General features: G+C 37.5%; 1 protein-coding gene across 1 annotated transcript in view; it reads right to left on the bottom strand.

Moving 5' to 3' along the window:
• LOC145994724 (serine/threonine-protein kinase NIM1-like) overlaps positions 1-10,396 on the bottom strand; it is a 159,643-nt gene extending 149,247 nt beyond the window's left edge. Inside the window, exon 1 of the mRNA XM_083130927.1 lies at positions 10,269-10,396. The gene's annotated coding sequence lies outside the window, so the exon portion shown is untranslated. The remainder of the gene's footprint in view (positions 1-10,268) is intronic.
• Positions 10,397-26,598: the final 16,202 nt, after the last annotated feature.

The raw sequence follows: 26,598 nt of genomic DNA, 5'->3' as shown, positions 1-26,598 counted from the left end.
GCACGACGAACCCCCAGTCATTGTTGTAGGTCTTCATGACCGGGTTATGCTACTCAATCGTAGCTCCCCAATTTAATCATGATGGTGAGTGTTCACCAGTCTCATTCACAGGCCGAAATCTCAGGAGAAAAGCTGTTACGTTTCCCCAAGGAGACTCAAACCTGCACACATCCCATAGCCGGAGCCCAGAGCATGACCGCATGCTAAAATACTATGTTCTGAAAAATTTGACCAACAGTTTGATTCTACTCTTCCTGGATGGCGTAACAGTTAATAAATCTGATCAGTTCCCAGGGTTGCACAATGCAATACTATACTAATACTTGATAGCTGTGGTGGTTTAGCAAACCTCCGTGGTAGAGTGGTTAGCACAGCACACTGCAAAGCCACAGGTCCCTGGTTAGAATCCTGGTTCGGACGTGGATGTATGTCCCAATGAAAATACAGAGAAAATAGAAAAAAATGATAAAATAGAGAGAAAAAGGGGAATAGTACTGCTTAGGGGTATTACTTTTATTACAAACGTAAAAAAGAAGTAGACAAACTTTGTGACTGCTCATGGAGAAGACCCGCATTCGAATCTTGGGGTGGGTGATCTAAGATCAGACTTTTTCTGGTTTTGTCCCTGCATATAGCATCTCTGGAACTCACCCAGCCTCAAATCAATGGTTCCGGGGGGGGGGGGTAAAGGCGGCCGGGTATGGTTGTGATCACATCACCTCCAAAATGGCAGAGATCAAGAATATGTCGGGCCCTGCCCCCATATCCCCTGAATGTGCTTTCATGGCGCGGTGCTATATGCACGGGGAACTTTACCTTTACAACATACGGTAGCTGCACAGACACACATTTAAATCTGCTTGAATACAGTTTGTTTACAGTTGTGTTTTGTCATCATTTTTTTTAATGTTTCAATTTTAAATATCTCCTCCGTGTATTAACCATGCCAAAATTATATGGCTGACATATTTAATTGTTTTGACTGATTTCATCCAAATGGAATAAGATATCCATCCCCCAAAATATCTGGTTGCTATGAAACTAACAGCTTCTATGAACAAAACATTAGCGACCCCAATTTGAATCCCAACATACATATGTACAATATTTAAAAAATATATTTGTCAAACCATAGCTTACGAAATGCCCTAAAATATTTGTATTTTTTCTAAATGTCCAAAAATGTAGTTTAGGCAGATATTTGAAAGTGGCATCAGAATTTGGAGCTACCTCAGAATATGAAGAGTCAGTTTTTCATCCACCATCTTGAAATGCTTTCAACAAATGCAAAATGAAATCATTCCCTGGGTGTATCTAGTTGCGACATGAATTTCAGCTTAAGAACTCTAAATTTGCTACAGATATCGTGGTCTCAAGATTGTTGACTTTCCCCCACCCTTCCTAAACCACACACTATATTACACAGTTATATTAAAAACTTCAATCTCAAGTATTGTCCTAGCGTAGCTGAGACTTGGTTTTCTTAATCTACGAAAATCTAACCTCAAATATTTGCATAACTTAAAGCTCTCCCAAGGCATGTAAATCAGTCTGTCGTGACATTTTTTTCTCAAATAAAATATGACACCAATCCTTTAAGTTATCTTGTAACTCTAAGAATTACAACTCAAAAGTTTTACATATATTGCAAAATATATATTTGTGATTTTACCATCACTCCACTCCTAAACTATGAAATATAATATTAAAAGTTTTACTGCAAAATTACTGCCGACGGATTATCTACAATGACTGAGTTTAGTTCCTTATACTCCGAAAATGCATTGTAGACAGTTTTGGAAAAAAAAGAGAGCATGGTATAGAGCGTGCGTGCAACATGAGGAAAATCAGTTTTTGACTCACCATCTTGAAACACATTGTTCAATTTCACTCACATGTAATACCATTGCAGTCTGTCAGGTTTTTCTAGCTGCAGAAACATGTTATCATGGTCACTAAATAGATGACTTGTCTTCCTTTGACCATCCACCTCAGGCCAACTGCACCCCCTCCACACACACACAGTTTTCCCAACTTTTGCTCCTGCACCTGCACCTGCACCTTACTATCTTAAACCATAAATACTGTCACAAATTTTGAGGGTGGCTGTCCCTCCAACGTAAAAGCGTGCACATGCCGGAGCTGTGATGTGAAATGTGAGTCATTGCTGGTTGAGCTGCAGAAGTGGAAAGTCATGTGTGTGAAGTGTTCAAGATGGAATGGGGCGAGTATGAGAATCGTGTGGCTGTTATAGCTCTGCATAAGGTAGGCAAATCTCCAGGGGAGATTTGCAAACTTCTGCAGAAGCTGAAAATTAATAAAAGATTCGTTTACCGCACAATCCAGCGCTTCATTGAGACTGGGACTGTGAAAGATCGCCCGAGGCAAGGCAGACTGCGCGCAGTACAGACTCCAGAATTGGTAAAAGCAGTGGCGGCACATGTGCGCCGAAATCCGGTAAGGAAGCAGTCAGTGATGGCTCGAGAGCTAAACATATCAAAAATGTCTGTCTCGCACGTTAAGCAGTGACCTGGGACTCCATGCTTACAAACGACGCAAAGGACACCTCCTGACAAGTGAATTGAAGCGTCAGAGGCTCCTAAAATCAAAGCGCTTACTGTAGCGTTACGCAGCAAATGGGCATCGTCGCATCCTTTTCACAGATGAAAAGATTTTTAGTGTTGAGGAGACTTTCAATGCCCAAAATGACAGGGTATATGCCAAATCCGCTAGAGAAGCTGGTGAAAAGGGTCCAGAGGAGTCATCATCCTTCATGAGACATGGTGTGGTGGAGTGTCAGCTATGAGGGCACAACGGAGCTCCATTTCTGTGAAAAAGGGGTCAAAACATCAGCCAAAGTGTACCAGAAGACAGTGCTTGAGAGACTAGTCAAGAATCTCAACAACGCCCTCTTTCATGGACATAACTGGAGCTTCCAGCAGGATTCAGCCCCAGCACATAAGGTTCAAACAACACAGCAGTGGTTTGAGGCAAATCTTCCAGACTTCATTTCCACTTCAGATTGGCCTTCTGCAAGTCCAAACCTAAACCCTTTGTACTACAAATTGTGGTCCAAGCTTCAGGAGATGGCTTACAAGAAGAGACATCCCAATATTGAAAGTTTAAAGCGATCTCTTCTGAAGGCAGTTTTTTTTTCCAGTCGATGTGTTGCGTAATTCAATTGATGAGTGGCCACAAAGACTTAAGGACAGTGTGCGTGCTAAGGGTGGCTATTTTGAATAATGATTTGTGATTTTGATTTTTCATGCATCCATTTCAGTAATGTTATTAGGATATTAAAATATCTCTCAGCATTTTGTGTCAATTTACTTAAAACTTTGTGACAGTATTTATGGTAAGACTAGATATATACGTAGAAATGGAAATATACTGTCTTTGCCCCCTCCCACTTTTGGCACCTTGCCCCCCCCTTAATTTTTGGAACCTAATCGCTGACACTGACCCCACCCATGCTTCTCCTAAATTGTGCATTTTGTTTCGATACTTTTATTGTGCAAGGAATGTCACAATGCTCCTGAAAGTTTTATGCACAAAGCTCAAAATTGTAGTCTCTGAAAAGATTTCAAAATGTCAAAAATGGTCAAAATATGAAAGTATACGTATGCATTGCATTTACGTGAGTACCCCACACTCCCTATATTTAAGATAAAAATGAAATTGTGGTAGATTATGAGTGCTAGACTTGTTGGGTATAGAGCACCTAACCAAAAATAACATTTATCCTACATGGGTAAGGAACTCATAACTAGACCTGAGATTTTAGGTTTTTAACCTATTTTCTCCTTTACAGGTATGTAAGAAATAAGTTATGTCAGCGTTTCGTTAAAAAACGCAACAACTGAGGAAGTTTTATAGTGCCTAAGAAACCTATTTTGCTTGTTAGAACCTAACTATACGGCAAAGAGTGGATTTGAATAGCAAATTTCCAATAGTGAGTTCTGTCATCGCCGTAGGGTTAGGCAACACACATAACGTTATGCAAGATAGTGCGTATTTCAGGATATAGGTGTCCCATTTTCATTGCCAGTTACTATAACTAATCAGCATTTTTCAGGAATTGTGAACTATTTAAGTTTTTTTTAACCTACTTCAGGATTTTTGGAGCCTAGCTTTAGATTTTTAGGATTTTTAGAACCTATTTTATGAACATAAAAGCACACTTTTCAGAACCTAAAAATTCGAGGTCTACTCATAACGTTCAATCAATGCACTGAAGTGGAGGGAGGGAGGGGTCATTGTCATGGCCGTAGGCAGGAAAAAAATTCGGGGAGGGGTTTCACTCATAATTGTTCCCATGTTCGTCGAAAGAAATTTGAATAATAGAAATATAAACTATAATAATTAATAATTATTTTTTTTTCCAAATGTATTATTATTATTATTATTATTATTATTGCTGACTGTTCTTATTATTATTTTTTGTACGTTTCATGCAGTGTGTACTGAAATGCATGGTTATTATATTATTATATTTTGTTATTAAATTTTAGATACCTTCAGGAAAAAGCTCTAAGAGTAAGAGAAATTTTAGTCATAAAGTTTATGTTGTTTAACCCTTCACAAAACATTTTTTTTAGAATTTTGAAAACTTTGGAATCAGGTATTCTTTGGATTAAATAGTAAAACGTAACCCGGTGACTGTATTGTAACCTCAATTTTCCGATCTAACGCTGTTTTCTTATTATTATTCTGTTTGAATACAAACTAACTGGACATTATTTCCGTTATTAACAATAAAAATAACAAACGTTCTGCTATTTTATAACTTGCAATAAGCAATGTCAATTCGGGGCGAGGAGGGGGGGGGGTTCTATGGACCAGTTCGATCCCACTTTCCGACGCTCATATTGTTCCTATACTTACCAAACAGCATTATATAAAACCACTATGCACTATAGAAGTATGTGTTTTATAGGACCGCATGCAGGTTAAATGTATGTACTACGATATCAACCGTTGGGTGAAGGATAGTGAATGTAACGTGCTACGAAGCTGGATATCCCAGATTTGAACTCTTATCAAGGGGGATTTAAACGCATGTCGAACAGGGAATTACAAATTTGGAACGGGAATTTTGGTAAAAAATAAAACATTCAAATGCTGAGCAAGTCAAATTTATTGCATAAAAAATATACACTAAAAACGGAACGTTTCCACCCTCTAACAGGGTGTTCTTCAGACAAAAGATTCACAATAAATTGAAAGAGATCTTTGTCTGAAAAACACCCTGTCAGAGGGTAGAAACGTTCCGTTTTTAGTGTATATTTTTTTATGCAATAAATTTGCCTTGCTCAGCATTTGAATGTTTTATTAACATGAAAACAAGGTTTACAGTGTTAGCATTGGGAATTTTGGAACAATCACAAGGGAATTTTCAGTCAGATCCAGGAAAAGCACTGGAAAGAGGACAGCAGAAGTGAAAATGACGGGGTTGCAGGTGAGCTGCAAGAATTAAATCCGTTTCCCTTAAATTTCATAATTCAAAATGTTTGAAAATTCTAGCTCGATCATTTCAGCATTGTCTCCCTGTTGTATTTTTGTAAAACTGAGAATAATTTTTTGAAAATGTGTTACAAATTTTGGTTTCTGAACTTCCATTAATCCAACATGCCAGAAGTTTCTGGGGGGGGGGGGTGCGTTGAACCCTAAAAAAAGACCTCTAAATACGGCCATGGTCATTGTCTCAGGCATTGAAAAGAAAACAGAACATTTGCACACATGAGAAATGAAATGAATCATTTGAAAAGTGTTTGGTTTAATTATACTACAGTTAACTTTATTCTACTTTCACGACCTTTCAATAAAATGAACTCAATTATCCTTTGTAATGTTTTATACATGGAAAAATTTATTGTAAAAGTTGATCGTCACAGGTGAAACTATGTGGCTTGCCCACATACGGAAGTGACTGATATCTAAAATGTTACCACATTTCAAAATTATAAGCTTTGTTCGTTCAATGTTTTATCAAAATATTTCAGACCCTCTTGATTTTTGTTTCTTGGATATATGTTCGAATTATTTCTGTTAAAAGTCTATTTCTAGCATGATTTGAGAAAAATATCCTGAAAAAAACCACTGTGACTTGCACCACATTAATTATTTTGAGTATTATAAGCTTGGCTAAGCCTTTATTTTACAAGTTTTCTCAAACTGTTGGCAATTCTAGAACCTCACAATTATTTGAAGCAATGATTTACATTTTCTAAAAAAAAAAAAAACACATTTTGAGTGGGTTTTTTCAAGGTGGGTTTTTCTGAAAAAATCCGCGTGGGGAAAACTGGACATATCCAGATATGTCTGCATAAAGAAAAACTGAGGCGCATGTCAATGGAATTATCTCTTCCACTTAATCAACAACGCTAAGTGCATTTGTGAAATTCGATTACGTTATCATTCATGATTGTGATTATTTACTCTTTTACGTTCCTTAAATTGATCATAATATGCATGTACAGTCACCCGCAATAAATATGGGACACCTAAATCCTGAATTACTCGCTTCCCTGCAAGGCGTTATGTGCGTTGCCTAATTCTACGGCGGTTGCAGAACAAATCTATTGCTGAGAAGCGCCGAGTCAGCGATAATATGTTGCTGGTGCTATAGGGTTAACAAAGATCCCCACACTGCCAATAAATTTCCAGTCCGTGACATTTAAACGCATTGGGCGAAATCGATCAGAACTCTGCCTATTATAAAAGACACTAGCTTAATGTCTCTACAGCATTTGCAGCTAGCAACCTACTCTGCCAACTCGAAACCTTTTTATACGATACCCGAATGCCAGGCTCTTCTTCCTCTGTTCCTAACTACCATAAATATTTCAGTCAAAATTTGTAAATGTAATGCATGGTCTCAATTCACTATATTTTGATGGTATTAAATCGTAACCTAGGTAATTTTCTAAAATGCTATAATTTAGTTTTGTTCACTAAGTTTCTCAAAAACGTAACCTGCACAGTTATAAAAATGGCCATAAAGGTCGATATGTGAAATTATATATCTATGTAGGCTGTTCGAAAAAAAAAAAACCTTACAGCAGACTTTTTTTACGTTCATTCTTTTAATAGCAAACGTTGCAGACATGATGTACATGTTGGATGATCACTATTTTGAATCTTTACACGTGCCCCACATAAAATAAAACTGACGATATTTTCTTTAATTGATTCAGTGCTACTTAGATGAAAGAAGCAGAAAATCGCAGTTTGTGACTTCTGTGCAGAACACCCTAGATGTGGGATATGCACCGATCTCGAAGCCTGGAACATGAAAATATAAGCCATTTACACAATATATATACACACACACATACACACAGTGCGTTTTTTTGTTGGGAAGAAAGGTTCCGGTATCCTTCAAGTTAGTAAGTTGGTGTGTTATTGTTCTTGTGTTGGTTATTATTGTTTCCATCAAACTCAAAATATTGTGGTATGTTCACGTGCGTGCATGTTGTTACGCAATTTCTTTCATTAAAATATAACGTTATTAGTTTTATTGACATCTATAAAAAGGTGCCGGTACGCCATACCGGCAGAATAATGCATTGTATGTATGTTTGTGTGCGTGTGTATATAAATTGTGTTTTTTTTTTCATTTCACTTTGTTGTTTTCATCGGTACATCAATAATATGTTTATATCGTAGGTTGATTCAGATATATCGAGTGTCGACTTTCGATTGGCTCGTTTCTTTAGACAAACGAACATTCCAATCAAGATTTTATGTTACAGTAAGATTATATTGGTTAGATCTTTCAGTTATCACATACATATGTGCAGCATGATCTTATACTGTAATTGCTTGTATACCATACCTTATATTTTCACGCATCTGCACGAAATCCACACCCATGAAAAAATGGGTCAACGGATGAATAAAGTGACACGTCCTTTCCCATTGCACAAATATTTATTGTTATTAATTATCTTTTCTCTTCTACAAATGTTTATTGTTTTTGTAATATTAATTACTGTAATTTACCTATCACTGATAATGTCAGGATAGTGACTAACCTGTATATAATTATCTTGTTAAGAGCTGTTGCCATGGGAATTACGAGGGTCTTTTGTCTTGACTTAGAAGTTCGGACTGGGTTTTTGAGATAGAGTGATCAAGTTGAATTGTAAGAAGATTAATTTGTTTGAGTGACATGGATTATATGTTAGAAATATAAGTATTTAGTTTGCAAAGAAGTAAAATAGACTTCCTTTTTCTTAGTGCAAACTTAACTTTGATTTTTATTTGGTTTGAACAACGAAAAGAGATATTACCCCATACCCTGAGAGGCATCACGTGTATGCTTTCGAGTTTTTCATGTGAACTTATTATTTGTTCTTTTAGTTAAATCATGTTCTTTTGACTAAAGAACGTTTCAAAAGATTATGATTATGATTTTTGTATCTCTAGCGATACCAGAGTGATCGGTATGTATCGAACAGACAGACAGAGGGATCGATAGAGGAGATGGATATTGTATCCATAGTTAATAATTCACAGTTCTTTCAACTCGCCAAACTTCATATTTGTAGTTTGTATAGATTGGAAGATATGAGAGTATTAAAAATTTATCGAGTGTTGACGTACTTTACTGCCATGGGCGGACTGGCAAATAGGGGTAATTTATGCCGCTTTAAATTAGAATTTGATATGTCTTCACTTTTAGAAAATTCCAAATCCGCACATTTTATATCTTCGATGTATCGGCAGGTTGTTCGATCGATTGTTGTCAATTTGTGTTGCGTTGAGCTACTTTTGGTAAGCATATCAGTCCACCAATATTTGTCTTTATAGTTTTGATAGTTTTCTAAGATAGTTATAGTTGACACGAATAGCAGACGCACAAGTTTCCTTCTTTTGTTTGTTTTTCTGATCTTTACCCTAAAGAAACTGCCCATTAAATCTTTGTAAGCTCTCTACGTTTGTGTGTCACCATAAGCAAGTCATCCAACACCATCATATATCTATTATTATTGTAAATAATAATAAATAAATAAAACCATGTTAAATATTGCTTTCCTTGAATTATATCTATTATAATGTGATAAAATATAAACGCGTTGTTTCTATATAGAAACAATATTAAGCATTGCTTAATTTTTCGTAACACAAAAAGCTCAACATAATTTCTCCGCTCAGCCCCAGGATAAGTGTGAAATGTTACAAGAAAGAAATGACCAACGTGTAAATACAACCAGCTTGTTACGATCAAGATCCTCAAGACAGTTGTGCTCGACACGTAGACGTCCGCAGGATTTTTTTCTGTAAGGGGGGGGGGGGGGGCAAACAAGGCACATTTTCCCCAATAATACTGTTGTTCCCTCAAAAAACATTGCTTAAATGTATTTGAATTTATCATGTTGGTGCAATAATTAACACATATTATTGTCGCTGAAGTGAAATTATATATATGAAATATATAATTTTTGGTTGACTTTCATTTTCCGGGGGGCACGGGCCCCCTTCCCCCCTTTCCGGACGCCCATGGCTGGGCACAATTTTTGTAATAGATCACTCAACTGCTGTAATACCTATACCAATTCCCTACCATCGTGCTGTTATACTGAAAATTTTATTTAAACATTTTTATAAAAATTGAATCGTCTGCAAGTAAATGTAAACTACATTTTCACGTGTAAACAAGCGGCATTTACCCTAACAAAATGAAGACGTTACATGCATACCGGTACTAGATAAATAAAACACACATGAATTATCTATAAACAATTGTTACATTGTTAAGCAGCTCATGTGAAATTGTCACATACTTCACCATCTAATGAACTACAGTCGCGAACGAGTAAGCCTCAGTCATTTGTCCATTTTACTGACGTCTCTTTCTCGTTCTCGCCTCGAAAAATACACATAAGAATGATTATAGCCACGATTATACATAAAAGGAAATGTAGTATATATCACGCAGAAGTAACAAGGGACAATATGACAACCGAAAGAGGAAGTTGAAGTTTAGGACAGAAAATGTTCGTCGCCAGAGCCTTGTTAGCCGGCATAGATTTTCGGAAGTGTATTTTGAAAAGTACATGATTTGCACCTCATGTACAAACGAAGTTATTATTTTCGCAAGTTTATGAAATTTGAAATATGAAAATGCCAACCGAAAGATGGATTGCGATAGAATACACGTGACACGGAAACGTAAATAAGCATTGGAGTTTTCAAAATGCAATGATGACTTCTGTGGCTACTGGTTACTAAACTTTAGCTTTTTGGGGACAGAAAAACCTCACCTCGTCGCGAAGAATGCTGTCGTAACCGCCGGTCTTCTGTCAAAGAGACTGGGTCAGCTGTCGTAGCGATCACTGGCGGCTCCTTCCCCTTGGCATTGCGAGATACGAACTTAATTCCTCGACACTGGCCCGTTTACTGTGGTGGTCTCCGAATGCAGGTGCTTCCGTCGACGGCCGCCGCGCGCCGCCACCGTCTGCTAATCAATGGCAAGTATCAAGTGGTAGGCGGAATGAACCAATGCAGAGCAAGGTCCCTGGGAAACAGGTTGCCAATCATCCTCCATTCAAAAGCACCGGCTACAATAACTCATTCTCCCCGCGACGATTGATTATTTATCAAATGCCGAAGTTGTTGGTTGCGAAATCTGTGAAGGACAGGGAAGTGCACGTGGGTTTAAACTTTTTGAGCAAAGAATTGACGATAGATCGTTTTATTCACCTTCAGAATGATTACATTCATGGATATAAGGCCAGTAGCTAGAATTGATCTCCATTGGGGGGACTCATGGCTTATCGGGGGGCATTTGTAAACCAAGTCCATTCTTCAAAAGTTTAACAGTATTAAATGAAGGAAAATCATGTGTATGTATGTGGAGCGGGGGATCATTAAGTTAATATAAATATAAAATTTAGAAATATCATACAAATACTACAGTTTTTTTTGTATATATTTTAAAATATCTCTTGAAGTGTTAATTGACTGCTACTGACATTATCCCTTCCTACACACTCCATACTAATTTTGATAATACAGATATTTATATCATACAAGGAAAATGCACAATATTTCACCCCCGGTCAAAGCAATAAAAAAAACCTTCGTTCCCAAAACTTGAGAGCGGTTGACCTTTGATGGAAGAAGTGTTGATGATAACATTGATAACGTCAAAGTCGCAGATTTCTGTCTAAACGAGAGGCCACAGCAAGTGCAGCTAAGGTACAGATAAAGAAGGTTCTCTGTGAAAGTAGAGAATTTTCTAAATACTTGCCGCCCAGTGGCGAAGCGCGACATTTTTATGTAGTCATCGCAAGACTTGCCAAACGTCAGGGTCAATCTTTCAACCCGGGAAGGAGGCAAGGAGGCATTCCTACATTGATAATGATGATAAACAGTGTTCGTACATGACGTGTGACGTAGAGATGGCTAAATCAATTTTTAAAAAAAGGATTTTTTTTAAACTTCTCTCTCCGAAATTCGGATTGCTTCCGAAATCCAGGTAGTAGAATTTTTGAATCGAGATTTTTAGATTTTCCGGAATCCTGATATTTTTGACTATCCCTGGTGTGAAAGCAAAATATGTTAGGGAAAAGGTTCTATTTGAGTAAGTATGTCTATCACCTCGAGAACAAAAATCTTGATCAATCTTGTAATTTGTAAGCATAGTAAACACAAAACAGCAGGAAATACTTCGTGTTTTGTAAACCAAGAACATTTTTTTTCCAGAAATCGATATTTGAACCGCAGGATCCAAAAAAAATAAAAGAAGAAATACTATGAAGAAAATAGAATGGATCCAGAACTGCTTTTTTTTCAGTTCATTCTAGCACTAACCGTGGGGAAATTTATGCTTTTGCTTACCTATATTTTTTTCTATGCACCATTACTTTCATGTATTCTGTGTAAGTTGCGTTGCGATGCTCTTCAATATGTTTTTTTTTCTCATAAAAAAACAAGAGCGTTGCATGCTTTGCAGTGCTGGACATTCAGAAGTTTCATCTTCATGTCACAGAAACCCTGACGTGTTTGTAAACAAGGAGGCTGAAAAAAGGTCTCTTATGACCAGACCTTCAAAAGCGGGGGGAAAAGCGGTCGAAAGACCTTGGATACACAGACCTGCTGCGATGAGCTGACCTGCCTGACACCATTGCACACAACGGAAACGCAGCGGGACGGTTGGGCACGGGGGGAGGGGGTGTAGAACTGGGCTCTCCTTTCGATGCGCTAAACTTAGCGAATCTCTTACGTATTTCTAGCTGTTTAATGGTGTTACTTGACTAATTTCGCTCAAATATGCGAATATTCTGATTTATTTTTTCTTCTTTCCTAAAATATTTAAAAGGCAATATTTTTATTATTTTGCCTTGTCATCGTCGCATCTCCCGACGCCTCGCCACTGTTGCCGCCGCTACTTTAGACTTCTGCTCATAAACCAGATGAACTAATGTAGTAATAGCTGCCGTTCATGTTATGTGAATTTATCATTTACCAAGTTGTGAGTAAAATAATATCTGCTGGCTACATTTTCACTCTTCACTGCATACAAATTATACAAAATAGTTTTAACTAATGTCAAGAGGTCTGATCGTAATGTCAGGGGCGCTCACTCCCTACCCCCCCCCCCCGGCCCATGCCTGGCTACGGGCCTGAGTCTGAGACATGTAAATGAATGATGATTTTGAGATGTAGATTAAATTGTTGTTTTTTATGTAAAATCTAACCTGTTTGCATTGTTGTTCTACCGTGGTTGGTAATTTAGTAAAAGGAAGCTGTGTTGGAGCCCAACTCTGGTCGGGAACAAGAGCAGCACAGCAGCTCAGATAAGTATACGGACGCGAAGATTTAGTTTTATTTTTTCCCTAAATTTCGATGTTATTTTTCGCGGTTTATGGCAAAATTCGCTGTTATTAATTTAAAATCGGCTATTTTTACATTTATTTTTACTGTTTCTTCTAGTTTTAAGATTTTCAGATTTTTTAGTTCTGGAAATTTGAGACAAATTTTAGTTTTAATGCAAAAAAATTATGGCTTACCTTTGTGAGAAATGACCAAATTTCTTCTAATTGGAAAACTATTTAATCACATCAGCCACTAAATATGAAATGTTTATTAAATGAAAGCACCCAAATCTTTGTACACAATCAGAGACATCATATTTCCCTAACCATGAAAAAAAATCCCCCTGCTATCTCAAAATACCGTTTTGTGTACACACACATACACGCCATCCCCCTCCGAAACAAAACAGGTGCTTTTCTTGAAAATTTTCCCGTTCCTAGGAAACTTTCCTTCTGGGAAAATCCTCCCAGGGAATTCTATTTCTGTCAGTCATGTCTGCGCAAACTGCAATGAATGAAACGTGACAATCTCTTTTGAATCGAACTATCAACAGCTAGACTATAAATTACAAATCTAATAGCGCTTCAGGTAGTTCTCTTTGAAGAGAAGGAGTGTTATCCCCCGTTTATAGTGCATAATTCGCTGCGTTTTTCGCGTTAAAGTGCAAAATTAGGTGTTACTCTGAAAAATGGCATAATTCGCGTTATTTCGCCATTTCGAAACACCGAAAACTTGCCTCCTTTACCTACCCAAATACATTTTAAACATTTTATTTTGATTTCCTAAACTTTTCGGTATTATCGTTAAAACGAAAACTTCACGTCCCTACAGATAAGTGACCCGTTTCCATTCAGAGTGCTCGCCTAGAACCCCCCATGCTTACCTCATCTCGTAAGTTGAATCGTAAATGGGGTACTTTTGTATCAGTAACAGGAATACTCAACAACAAATGTTAAATCCAGAAAACTCAATAAGAGTTTCAAAATTAAATTGAAAGAAATGCTTCTACAGGAACAGCAGCAGAACAATAGCACATACTAGAAGTGAACTGGCACTCAACAAACGACAAAACACTCATATTCTATAACTGTAACTATTGGAATTTTATTAATATCTTCAAATTATTATTATTATTATTATTATTTACTTAAATGCAACCTTATGTTAACATTTACATTTATATTTTTTTCTTTTCACATTTGTATTTTTTTTCTTTTTTAATATTTTCTTGTTCTTTCACATTTATATTATCCTATGACTAATATTACTGAAATGAGAATATTCGTAATTTTAGGTAATGTGATTTTTTTTATTTCTCTTTAGTGTAATCAAGCTTTCCATATGTACTCATATATTATCATATTATATTATACTTTCTTATGTAGCTCATGACAAGGGTTAGGTGGCAGAGCAGCCTACGCCTGAACCTCGCCTGCTAAATAAAGGAATTATTATTATTATTATTATTATTACATATTCAGAATCCCTGTCGCCGACCTCCGTGGCATAGCGGTTAGCACAACGTGCTACGACACCAGGGGTCCTGGGGTTTGAACCCCGGTATGGGTGTTCTTTGGTGACTTCTCCCTTCTTAAAATTCATCATATCGTCACTCGTCATCTTCACGATTATCCAAAAGTGGCAGAAAAGCGAGCTAAAATAAACAAATCAATCAATCGATCAGAATCCTTGTCATTGCAACTTTCTCTACTCGTCGAGGATAGAGGCTGAGATCCGGTACGGCTAAGTGTATGGTCACATTGGATCCAGTTTCTGCCGAACTTTAACATTAACGTATACGGCCGAAAATAGAAGAAACAACACCGTGTGAATAAGTGTGGAAGGTCACTACTCTGGCGTGCACGGTCGTCTTTCACAGGCCACCGAATGGAACCAGATAATTTTGTTCTTTTCGGCCGAATTCGCCAGAAGTGTAGGACCGTGCGCTCTTTATACTTGACTTCTTGCGTTGTTTGGTGACAATAGTGGACAATAAATTGTTTTAAAGACACACCAATCAAGCACTATCAAAATCTGGAGCAAGAAATCTATGTCTTAAAACTACAGAGGAATTGCAAAATACTAAAAACGATTTTTCATTAATTAAAACACAGATAAATAATTTTATAAAAGTGTTTCAAAATCTCAATAACCCACTGGGCTCCCCCTCTGGGCCATTTCGATAGATTCCGCACATCAAACTATACTAACAACCTGACAATTTTCATCCATCGACAGAACGTTTGGCACTCGAACACAGCAGAGAAGGCCGGCCTAAACCGAATCTAATGCGACAATAACCCAAGGTATACGTCCCAATTCAAGCCCTGGAAATAAGTCCATAACAGCGTTCTCTTAAAAATCGGATCAGAAAAGAATTCACCAGGAGTACTATCTGATTGAAAATTATGGATAATCGAGTTTTGACTTTTGTAGACCTATAAAGAAACTAGAGTTGACGAGCTGTATCTTTGCGGGTCGCCGTGACTGCTCCGCGCAGAATGTGAGAGAGATTCCTTTATGTAGTTGCCACCTAATCACCCTTTGAGTGGTCGACAGCAAGGACAGAACGCAAGGATAATGACGCGCAGCCGGTAGCTCCTCCCCCATGCTACTGCGCAGCCGGTCTTGGGCAGGGCTTACCCGCAAAGATACAGCTCGTCAACTCTAGTTGCATCAAAATGTAGCTTATTCAATTCTGCGTGTATTTTGCAAAAGATCGCTTTCTTTAAAATTCCATAGAAAAAATGGATGGCCCGATCGTGATGAAAATTTCATACGGTGCAGGCAGAAAGGTTTCACACACGTGTCTTAATTTTCAGATTTCTAAAATTATTTTTTTAAAAAAAACTGTTGTTCCGTCATTAATTTTGTGTAATGGTATAAACATAATATAAATGAAACACATGTAAATCTTCATATATTTATTTTGATCATTCATTGTGTGTAAATTAGTTTGCAAGAAAATTTTCACCAGCAGTTAACTGTAAAAGTAACTTACATTTACTTTTCAAGTACCAGTAACTGAAAATGAGGAACTGTAACTAACTGTTACTTTTTTAAAAGTAACTTTCCAAGCACTGCAAATTTCTCCTCTTTCTTATAGGAAGTCATTGCACTGTCTTTTCCCTATATTGATAATTTAGCAAGATAGAAACGCAAGATAACAGTGTTTGACAATAGCAGCCGAGATCTTCTCCCAGGCCACATAATGAGTAAAATTATGTTTGTTTATCTTCAAAGTTGCTATCCGAACAAGAAAGGTGCAATGTGTTTACGTAATGCATGGCTACATCAATTGATGGCGTTCGTTGTCACGTAAAATAAAGTGGTCGGAAGCATGACATCCTGTTGTTGACCAATCCATTGATTGATAATGTGTTCCAGAAAGGGAGAATAAAGTTGAACAACTCTTTCCGTTGCACCACATTCGTCATCTTTTCTGCAATTTCTCTAACTGTCAGAAAGGAAGAACATAAATACTGTAATGTCAGAGCTAATCGCTTTTAGGTAGAAGTACTGCACTCTTTCTGATATTATTGTATTGTGTGCACGTCACACTTATTCAACAACCAGTGACAGCGCCAGCCAAGGAAAATGAGGGGGCAGAGGGATTTTTTTGGAGGGCGTCTACATACCACTAAATATTACACATATGTTTTTGGTTAGAAGAGCATTTGTTTATTGAGTTTTTCTTGCTTGCTATGGAGGCGACCGCCCTCTAGCCCTATCACTATCTACAACAGTGACGGCAGACACAAAGGCCACTCTAAAGGTGTTCTTCCTTGCTCAACCATAGGCCCCGCCAGAAAATTTTGTAACGAGGGGGGCAGGCCGTTGATAGAACTTGAACAGTAGAGATATTAATAAAAATAATTAATATAAACTAATAAATATAAAAGTATTCCAAATTAGATTTTTATTATTTCTATTATTGTTGTTGCATTCTTGGAGAGACTTTTCTACTAGACGCACCAGATAAGTGAATCCACCATAACTCTTGTGCATTATTGTTTACATTTCATACAGTGAGTATACTAGTGTAATGAATAGGATATATTAATTTCTACACACGTTCAAGAAAAACTTTTACAAGTTAAGGGGAAGTTCTAGTCATAAATGTGTTCTGCGACTGTTCAACACACACAAAAATCTTATTTTTGGAATTTTGAAACCTTTGGATTAAATAGCCTAGTTTCTGTATTTTCTACTATTTTTTTCTCGGTCTGACGCAATTTGGTTATTTTGTTCGAATACTAACTAAATGTAATTTATGTTATAACTACAAACATTAAAAGTTTTATGTTTTATCGACGGACCGGTCCGACTGAGGCACGGGACATATTACTTAAATAAGGGACTGTCCCTTAAAATGCGGGACGTCTGACAACCATGGACACGACACAACCTTCATGTAAGGGTATATTTTTCAGCTTTGTTGAATGAATAGCAATCCTACAGTAACTAGCTAAACATTATGTAGTCGCAATGATCGTTAAAAATGAAGGTTAAAGGCCCATGAAATTATTCCTGCCGACCTCGACACTCGACAAAATCCATTTTTATATTTAGCAATCGTTCAAGCAGGTGAAGACAACCAGCTGTTTGCAGAAACTCCAGATAAGAGCTCAAACGGAGCCGTGCAACACGCCAGAAACGTATCAACTCTTGTTTCAAGGCAACAAATCACAAGAGCGTGTTAAATGTCTTAGGCGGCGGCGATGATTTCGGACAGGGTGTTCACAACGCAGAGTGAGGCGTTCAACCTACTCATGATAGGCACAACACGGACAACAAATTAACACTTGTAGCTATCTTATATTGGCTTACTAGAATTGTTCCCTGATCTTATATTGGCTTACTATAATTGTTCCCTGACCTTATATTGGCTTACTAGAATTGTTCCCTGACCTTACATTGCTTACTAGAATTGTTCCCTGACCTTGAACTAGAGCACCAGCCAAGGGACCCACCCTACCTCTTCTCCACGTTAAATCAAATATAAACTTTTCACCAGGCGAAGTAGATTTTTGGCGCCCCCCTATTTTAAATCCTCCGCCCCCATCTTTCTACCCTGGTTCTCCTACTTCCCACCTTCCCTCAATAAAGAAAAACATGATTTGTTATCTATTTGCAGTTTTAATGACAAAATAGTCTTATTTTTAAAACACTTTAAGTGCCACTCTTAAAGAACACGTTTATTGTGGGTACATGTTTATTTTTAATACCTACATAATTACATCAAAATAACAGTAATCTCTGCAATTAATTCTTGTCAACAATAAATCCAACTCTTTTAAAAATAAATACTTAATAGTTACGTACCCGGTACAGGCACATAGTGGTTTGAATCCCACTTTAAACTGTAAACCCAAAATCCAGTCCCGATTAGCCTTTCTGTGCATAAAGGTGAATTGAAAATAAATTCAAACAAGCAAATAGCCACACTTAATACGGTTTTGGCGTTACTCAAGCGTCATGCCTCGGGCAGTCGCAACCCTCGACTTATTATATGAAATAACTAACTAATTCAACAAGTTTCATACATGGACTGAAAGCAAATTTTCCTAAGACTAAAATTAATTTTATTAATTTATAGTAAACCTAATGAAATACGAAATTTATAGAACTAACATAATTTAAAGTAAACTCTTAAACTTCAAACAATTACATCTTGCAAATTATTTTCTTGTAACAAAAGTATGTGTAAAAGCACATATTATTATTATTTAAAGAGAACCAGAATTTTGATCATTACTAGTAAAAGGCATTTGAAGATTTAGTGTCTTTTTTTTAAAAAAAAAATATGAAAGATTGCTGAATCATATGAATGAAAAACACAAAAATGTACATCTGGAAATAATTGGTTATATAAAGGCAATTTGTTTTTCTCTTCATTGTCGTCCATCTTTGGGTCATTTTGAGTATTTTAAATAGTTTTCTGGAAAACAAAGGCATTTTTTGTTGTATTTTGAGATTGAATTTATTATTCTTCTTGTAGTGCTTATCCACAAGTAAGAAAACATTTCCAGGAAACAAGGGCCCATAGAAATAGCTTCTACCCCTATTTTTCAAGTTTTGTCGCATGAAAAATTTTCTCTTGCTGACTGTGAATTAAATCCAGATGATATTGCTTGCTTTAACTTTGAGCAGGCTTCGATTGTTTAAGTGGAAATAAAAAGGTGCTTCTCCATGTCCAGCAGGCAATAGACAATCATTTCTAATTGAGAATCTCTGCCAAGTTTTTATTGTTTATTTTAATTCAATTTATTGTGAAAAGCCACTAAAGATGATTTGATTTATTATTGAATGACAAGACAGGATAATATTACTTTTTCTAAATTGATTTTAAATTACATACATTTGCCAGTTCTACAATAATCAGTTTTTTTCTTACAGGAGGTTTCTAGGGGCAACTTCTCCCTATCCTAAAGAAGTTAAATGCCCTGTACAATTAACTTATTACCTTTTAATGAAGTAATAATAGGGAAATGTTCTAAAAATATTATTGGTAATTTTTGAAAATTGTAGGTCATTTATAAAAGGATTTTTGTCTGCAAATATATATTTTTTTTATTTGGAATTCTTCTTAGCAATTTGTAAGTCAATAAATGCCTTGCCTTATTCATTACTGTTGAAAGGTATGAAAAGTAATTTGTAAATCCATTACTTCTTACTTGAAAAATTAAACGAGTTATAGTTACTAATTTCAGAAAGTTATAGTAACTCGAGGAGAGTAAACACTGAACGCTCCATATACCCAGCATTAGGGACTGCTACCCCTGTCTAGGGGTGGTTTTTGAAATGACTGAATATTTTTATCAACATAGTGAGTTTGAAATGAAAGGTAAAGCAAGTGCCATAATATGAGAGAAAATAGTGACATTGCAATTAACTTAATTTACTCTCTCCTCATCTATGGGTAATTGGGTATATACTTGAATGGTACAGTCATAGACACTTTTAGGTTGTAATGACACCATTGAAAGTCAATGGAAATGTTACAACCCAGAGATGTCCATGACTGTACAATATTCACTCTCAGTATTAAGCTCCTTGTGTAAGAATTTTTAAATACATTGACAGGCCAGTCCTGTTGCTCACATGAAAAAAAAATCTGTATCAAGGGTGGACGAAATATCAGTTGGGGATGGACATCGGAACCAGGATGAGAGCATAGTGGCAACTTGGCCACCACTCATAACCGAGGGGTTATGACCACCAGTTGCACACTGCCAACGGAGGCTGCATCACTTCAAATTTCATTGGGTTATGAGGAGAATCTTGAAAATTTCTGCAGTACTGAAAAATGTAAATGTACTCTTCAAGGTTCTCTTAACAACAATAAGTAGGATATGCAATGATGATGATCGATAAGGAGAAAATGATAGATAAGTCTGGTATTGGCAAGTCAGATGCAGTGTCGATAAGCCCTCTCATGAAATACCAATACAGACATTTTAACCTTCTGAGGACGGATATATAAACACACACACCTGCACCACATGGCAGCAATTAACGTGCCATTTCTTGAAAACTACACAAGATACGAGGCACATCCAGAAAGTAAGTTCCGAAAGTGCTCCAAGATGGCACAAGTGGTCAGAACGAGACGTGCTTGCGCAGGAGTGGAGAAAGAACACATAGCCACAACCTAGCGCAAACGCATTTGTGTGGAGTCAGTGGTGAGAGAATTGTAGTACGGGAAACATGGCTGCATGCATACAGTCTCCTGCTGAGTGCGAGGTATGTGCGGTAATCAGGTTTCTCCACGCTAAGAAGCTGTCAGAGTCGGAGACATGCCCGGCAGGCATAGTGACGCCTGAATTGGTGGAAAGTGTGCAGCAAGCAATGCTGCAGAACAGGCAGTTTACAATGTGCGAACTCATATCAATTTCCGCAGATCTCCTGTTGGATGCTGCATGAGATTGTCACCCAGCAACTGCAGTTTCACATTGTGTGCACCATGGGTTCGTCGTGGATATTGGTGCAGCCTGCTGTGCATTTTCTACACCATCTTCGGACAATTCCTTCACTAATGCCATTCTGTCCATACACTTCACACAACTGCTGGTGGATCTCTGATGCTGACAGCTTCTTAGCATGGAGAAACCTGATTACCGCACGTACCTCGCACTCGGCGGGAGACTGTATGCACGCAGCAATGTTTCCTATGCTACAGTTCTCTCACCACCAACTCCACACAACTCCGCAAGCGCATCCCACTCTAACCAATCGTGCCATCTTGAGGCACTCTTGGAACTTACATTCTGGATGTGCCTCATGCTCTAGTTCTTTTTTGTTCATTAGTATACATATGAATGTATGACATACTCGAATTATAAAACAATATATCAATTGTTACTACTACAGGGTGTCCCACGAACGGCGCAACTGGGAATTAAGAGTGGCGTTACTTTGTAACCGAAACATGTACATACATAAGTCATACACCAAATGTTAGCCCTGTCCAAGTAGATATTTTTAAACATAGAAACAACAAACGGGGTGCAGTGTTGTTCATGCAGTGTTGCCAAATGTAAGTGAAAGTGTAAATTTATTTTTCCACAAAGCATGGAAAATTGCATGTCAAACATTCGTACGGAAATTTGGACGTCAATTTCCACCTTGGGTAGGTGGACTATTTCGCCATCTATAGTTCAAAGAAAACCGATCGTTTTCGCATATAGCCAATCCTGAAATGCCTCGTAAAGGCGTACCGGTCCAAATGGGTGTTTTAAAAAAATTATGAGATACAGTGGCAACACTGTTGATGTTTGAAGGCAACAAAAGGTGTGTTTAGTGATGGTCTATGACATGGACATGTTTCCATGCTGGAAACAGGAAAAAAAGAAAATGAAAATTATGGTGAAAATAGTGTTACTTACCTACTCCTGGCAACCATGCAATGCGATAAGAGCGCCCACCGAACGAGAACAAAATAATCAGTTAGTTGTGTACTCAGAACTGTTTGAGCCGTGCATTTCGCATTGTTCGTAGGGGAAGATTAGAATTGTTCTGTGAAATGAAGTACTCTTTTGAAGAGAGGGTGTTCATTGTGGAACATTATTTTTGTTCAAAATCGTACGCTAGTGTAAAAACTGTGTTTCGCGAGAAATATCCAAATAACAGTGTTCCAGAAAATTCGACGATATATCGACTTGTTTCCAGATTTCGTGAAACAGGATCAGTTAATGACAAAACCTACCACAGACAACCACCAGTTTTGACACAAGGTGTGCTGCAGGATGTGGAGCAGAGAATATCACAATCTCCCAGGAAATCTGTTCGTAAACTTGCTGCACAGTCAGGTGTATCAAAAACAACAACTCACCGAGCGTTAAAACAATGGACATTTCCACTCAATTTTTTTTACAACAATTTTAAAAACTACACCCTGGGACAATGACCCCTGCAAGTTCTCGCGTTTCTCTGCGTCCAGTTTAAGGCAGAAACGAGACTTCCAAAGTTGGGAGGCTAGCGTTGCGCTGAAAACACGCCGCCGCCATGTTACTACGTCACTCCTTAGGGAGAGCTCGTTTGTCGTCTGCTTCGAGCGTCCAGTTCCGGATGGGTAGCCCACGGTGAGCGAACACGTGCAGCAGTTTTACAAATCTGTACAGATTTAAATGATGGAAGAAGGAGCGATAGGAGAAAGGAAAGCTATGCTTTGTAATGATCATTCTTCTATGAAATATCCGTGCTGCTCACGTGCAAGATAAATGAAAGGGTTCAGCTGCGTGTGTGTTTTCAGGCCATGCGAAAAATATTGCTTATAAAATTGGTTGCTGACCAGACACTCAAAAATATTTTTTAAACTTATATTTATCGATATCTACCGTAACCTATGTAGTGCAAAATAGGAATTTTCACATTCTTCACTTTATTTATAAAGCCTATTTAACTTTTTTTTCCATAAAGCAATTTCAGTTTGTGTTCCATTTCTGTTGCGCAAATTATGATCAAATATTTTTGTGCAAATAAGAGAAAATACACTGAGAAGATTACATTAGTTGCACAGTACATATCTATACTTAGTTTATGTATAATTATTACAAGGAAATAATGTGTATAACCATGGGCGTATTTAAGGGTTATTCAACGGGTCCAACCCCCCTCTTTTTTTGGTTCACTAAAATTATCAGTTTCCTTGTTCTATCCGCTTGTTCATAAAAAATTCCTTCGGACTTATTTCATTCTTTTAAATTAGAGACGTATAGGACGGGATACGGATGGGAAGGAAATTTCGTAATTCCACACACCAGATGGGACTGCAGACCAATATCTGCAATTTCCTGATAGTTTCGGAATTTCAGCGATAAGAAACTGCATTGAGACTGTCAAATCAGTTATTCCCCCCCCCCCCCTCGAATCATATTAAAGAAATTTGGTTCTTAAAAACGTAGTGACACAAGATGAACAGAAAAGTATCAATACTTCGTGACTACAAACACAAATTTGTCGGGTCCAACATCCCCTTCCCCCTTGCTCCCCAACAAGCTTCCGGCCAGCAGTGTCCTGGATTTTCACTTACGAAATAAAGCAACCCTAATCATACCAAAAGTTGATCCATCCCTCCCCCCTCCCCGTGAACTATATATACGCCCATGTGTATAACAATATCCCATACTGAAATGGTACGATATAATTATTTTGAATTTTGTACTGCGAAAAAAGCCGCCTCATCTCGTTACCCCGAACGCATTAATTGGTTGGTTCACAACGTCACCACTAAGGATCCTATCGAGACGAGACATGGCAGCCTTGGTCTCGTTCTCGTTGAGAGTTGTAAATGTCTGTCTCGTGTTTATTTGTAAATGTCTCATTGACAGTCTCGTCTCAATTTATAAAGATCCGTCTCGGTTTGGGAGGGCAATTCTCGTTCTCGTCTCAAGTCTAGAAAAATATAGAATTAACAACGTATGCAGAGGCTTATCATTATAAATCATTATAATACCTTTCTTAATATTTTTTATTATTATTATTATTATTATTATTATTATTATTGACTTCTCGTTTCGACGGTGCAGCCCTCGAAAACTAAATATTATCCTGCTTATATATGCAAACCAAACTGCAGATTCAGAATTACCAGGAATAAACTGGCGTTGTAATTATTATACACAAAATTATTGATTTATCTGAGGAAGTCGCATGTTCCAGGTTTGACTCTCGACCTGGGCATGACTGTTTCCTTGTGAGTGACATTTCATTGAACTGGAAATTGTTACATGGGAGGATGTTTGCTCGAGACTTTGGGGACAGCTAGGGGGATGCTTCTATTGTTAATGTTAGTGTTGCTCACGAGACGAGGCATGCTCCGTCTCGTCTCATAAAAGGATATGGGACAAGTGAATGTTTTCGAAATGAGATGGGACAGAAGAAAAAGTTCGTCTCTTATCATGGCAGGTTGGGTGATACTTAGATTGTGCAGTTGGTGGTAGTGTGTGTGTGTGGGGGGGGGGGTATACTCCTGCACCCCGACTTCGAATACTGCTTGTAGTTATTCATCTTCATTGTAGCGATTAGCCAAAAGTGGGAAGAAATGTGATGTTAGAGATAATACATAATAAATTAACCATGAGTTCTCATCGTTGCAGTTAAACAAAGTGAACGGAAAAGCGACGTAAAAGTAGGCTAAATACAAAAATTTGCAATATATACTATATTAACTGAAGAAAACTGTCATTTACTGCAGGAAATTTAAAAACTCACCGTACCTTTTTATACCGTATCACCTCTTATATTGCAGAAATTGGCTTGTAAACCAGTGTGGTTCTAAAAGTATTATCTTAAAATTTGTGAAGAAAATATTATGACGAAAATAATTGTAATTCTAGAAAAGCATTCCTATAACATTAAGTTCTTACCAGTCAGAACTAACCTATGTATTCGCAATGAACAAGGCTGTTCACGTGTTCAGCCAATGACTGTTACAAGGTTTGCTTTGTCACCCTAATGGGAAAACCATCTACCGAGTGGCTGAATTATAGTAAATACTACTATACTGCTAGGGCATAATTCATCTCCAAGAAATGGAGCACAGATGTTTGCACTGGAAGTTGTAAGATACTTGTTTTACACAGTAACAAGTGAATTTTCTGTCCCTTCCGCGGCTCATGCTAAGTTGACGGGACGAGCAGAAGCCCCGCCTCCACGCATTTCTAAGTGATGACGTCAGAGGACCTCCTGTCTGTGGAGAGGACGTTTTGAAATCCGTGACGTAGTAGGTGAATTTCAGCGGTGTTTGAAGGCGTGTTTCTCGATAACCGAAACAAATATCGCCGAGATATTTTGCACATCTCATGTTTGTGCCATTATCTGTAAAATGAATGGATTTAAAACGTTTTTCATGTCAAAGTGGAAATGTCCATTGCACCTACGTGCATATAAGGTACAGGCTGTGCAAGAACTGAAGGAAGCAGACAAAGGTGCACGTGTAAGATACTGCCAGTGGTTTAGAAATTTTATTAGAGACAATGGTGTGAATATTTTGGATAAGGTTTTTTTCACGGATGAAGCATGGTTCCACTTAAATGGATATGTCAACAGTCAAAATTCTCGACACTGGTCAAGTAACAATCCCCATTTGTTACATGAACAATCACTTCATCCACAAAAGATCAGTGTATGGTGCGCGATTTCGCGGAAAAAATAATCTGTCCATTCTTTTTCAACACAACAGTTGACGGAATAGTTTATCATGACCTTATCACACAGTTTATTTCTCTGTTGGAACGTGATTGTTGGTTTCAACAAGACTCCGCAACATGTCACACGTCTAATGAAACTTTAGACATGTTGGCAGAGTTTTTTGGCGATCACATTATAAGCAAAAACTTATGGCCCAGTCGCTCCCAGGATCTGACGTCTCCAGATTTTTTTTCTGTGGGGTTATTTGAAACAAACAGTTTACATTAATAACCCAAGAACACTTGACGATCTAAAAATTAACATTTACACAGCCATTAATATAAACCAATCAACCTTGCATAAAGTTGCTTCCAACATGATAAAACGTGTTGATGAATGCCTCAGGGAAAATGGTTGTCATTTTCAACATCTTTTGCAAAGTTACACTGCCTGTTACGCGCATTGCATGGTTGCCAGGAGTAGGTAAGTAACACTTTTTTCACCATAATTTTCATTTTCTTTTTTTCCTGTTTCCAGCATGGAAACATTTCCATGTCATAGACCATCGCTAAACACACCTTTTGTTGCCTTCAAACATCAACAGTGTTGCCACTGTACCGGTACGCCTTTACGAGGCATTTCAGGATTGGCTATATGCGAAAACGATTGGTTTTCTTCTCTGAAATATAGATGGCGAAATAGTCCACCTACCCAAGGTGGAAATTGACGTCCAAATTTCCGTACGAATATTTGACATGCAATTTTCCATGCTTTGTGGAAAAATAAATTTACACTTTCACTTACATTTGGCAACACTGCATGAACAACACTGCACCCCGTTTGTTGTTTCTATGTTTAAAAATATCTACTTGGAGAGGGCTAACATTTGGTGTATGACTTATGTATGTACAAGTTTTGGTTACAAAGTAACGCCACTTTTAATTCCCAGTTGCGCCGTTCGTGGGACACCCTGTATTAACAAGTGGAGTTTGAAAAAGTTTTGTTTCCCTGAGTATTATGGGATAGATATAAAATGAGCTGTAACTTCTACTTTAACAACATAGACAATTAAAGGTGCAGGGGCAACGGCTCAATTTTTTGAAACTTCCCGAAAATTATGACTTTCGAACATTTTGCATA

This window comes from Lepisma saccharinum, chromosome 11, assembly GCF_977018435.1.
Source record: "Lepisma saccharinum chromosome 11, izLepSacc3.1, whole genome shotgun sequence".
NCBI lineage: Eukaryota > Metazoa > Arthropoda > Insecta > Zygentoma > Lepismatidae > Lepisma > Lepisma saccharinum.
This window is presented reverse-complemented; position numbering and strand designations above follow the sequence as displayed.